Source organism: Bombyx mandarina, chromosome 13 (genome assembly GCF_030267445.1).
Source record: "Bombyx mandarina strain Sakado chromosome 13, ASM3026744v2".
Taxonomy (NCBI): domain Eukaryota; kingdom Metazoa; phylum Arthropoda; class Insecta; order Lepidoptera; family Bombycidae; genus Bombyx; species Bombyx mandarina.
This window is the reverse complement of record NC_143220.1, coordinates 15,964,745-15,966,671: the sequence shown is the minus strand read 5'-3', so window position 1 is coordinate 15,966,671 and position 1,927 is coordinate 15,964,745. Positions and strand designations below refer to the sequence as shown.

The window sequence follows — 1,927 nt, the reverse complement described above, 5'->3', positions numbered from 1 at the left end:
ATGAAACCGAATCCTTGCTTAGAAAAAAAACTGTCCCTACAAGTGTCAAGAATAACCTCAGAAAAAGGAGTGCCATATTTAAACATTTTTGGGAATTATCTCCGGAAAGAAAAAAGCAGTGGATAATATCTATGTCCTCTAAGCAATCCATAAAAAGGAAGAGATCCAAAGACTCTAATTACAGGAATAACACATTCTGTTATTTCATAAATGATGGAGAGGTCGGCGACAAGTTTGTTTAAAGTTCGTCATGAATACTCTTGATGTCACTCAAAGATACATTTATTATACATTAACAACACAGGAACTTGGTATGGCGAAAGAAGATGGAAGAGGAAAATGCATTCCCCCCAACAAAACATCTAACGCAATCAAAGAATCAGTAAAATCTTTTATCAAAAGGTTACCTGCAATACCATCGCACTACTGCCGAAAGGATAGCACAAAACTATATCTGCCTGTTGATTTAAAAATATAAAAAAATTATACCGCTGTTATAAAGAAGACCTCATTTAGTAAAGGAGTCGATGTTGTAAGTGAAAAGTTTTCGTCAAATATTCACTACTGATTTTAACATTGGGTTTCATGTGCCTAAGAAGGATAAATGCATAAAATGCCTACGTTTTGAAGGACAGAAGCCAGAGGATTGTGCCGTATTTCAAGATCATTTAGAGGAAAAGAAGGCATCAAAGAAGCGGTTAGAATGTCATCGACAGTTAGGTAAAGAAAATCCTTCCATTCTATGCACATTCTTTGACCTCCAGAAAGTTCTCAATACGCCTCATGGCAATAACATGTTACTATTTTATTCTAAAAGTATGCTGTTTAATTTATGTTTTTATGAAAGCATCACAAGGAATGGTTTTTGTTTTATCTGGGGAGAATCTGAAGCAAAGAGGGGGCAAATGAAATTGCTACTATTATACAGAAATACATAGAGAATGTGGATTCTCGAGGTACCATTACATCTTTGATCTTGTATTCAGATTCTGCCCTGGACAAAACAAAAATAAAATAGTCCTTGCAACAATACATAATGCTTTGTTGCAATCGAACAATTTACAAGCAATTCAAATGAATTACCTTCTCCCTGGCCACACGAAAATGTCGGTAGACAGCATACACTCTACAATCGAACAATCCGTAGGAAATATTACTGTATGGGCCCCTTCGCAATGGGCTACAATAAGCCAGCTAGCAAGAAAAAACCAGCACCTTATAATGTTGAAAATCTGACACATAAGGATTTCTTAAATTTTGATGATATGTCTGTAAAATATTTTAAGAGTAACCTTGTAGGTAAAATAGTAAAACCCGTACAGCAACATTTAAAAAATCTCATCCAAATCAAATGAAAGTAAAATTTTCAATGAAAGATAATGCATCCGAAGAGATTATACAAATTATTGCGAAACCTAGAGCTATCAATCGTAGATATAATTCAAGTTTGGCCGATTACCAAGCCAAATACATGACCTAAAGAAATTGGGTGACACTGGGGTTATACCCAAGATATTTCATAAAGAATACATAAATCTACACTGCAATTCCAAAGATGTTCTACTGGATACTGATGTAGAAGATACAGTCGAAGAAATGATTATTAAATACGTTCTTTTTTATTGCATTATGATTATTATCAAGCATGGCTGTATTTTATAATTACTACAAGTTTTGTTTATTGATTTGATATTTTTTATTTGTTTTATTAGTTTAAGTTATAATTAAACAATATCGGTTGTGATTAATTATACTCTTAGTAAGTTTTATGACAGCCGATCTCAAGTAATACTGAATAAATAATACCTAATTATAGTTGATTTTCCTACATTCAGACTGAATTTACTTGATTAATATCACATCAGTAAAAGTAATAATACTTTATAATGTACAAAATACTAATACGTATTAATACTTTAACTGATGT

At 32.5% G+C, this 1,927-nt stretch overlaps 1 pseudogene; it reads left to right on the top strand.

The window, feature by feature from the left end:
• Positions 1-1,662, top strand: LOC149501687 (uncharacterized; annotated as a pseudogene).
• Positions 1,663-1,927: the final 265 nt, after the last annotated feature.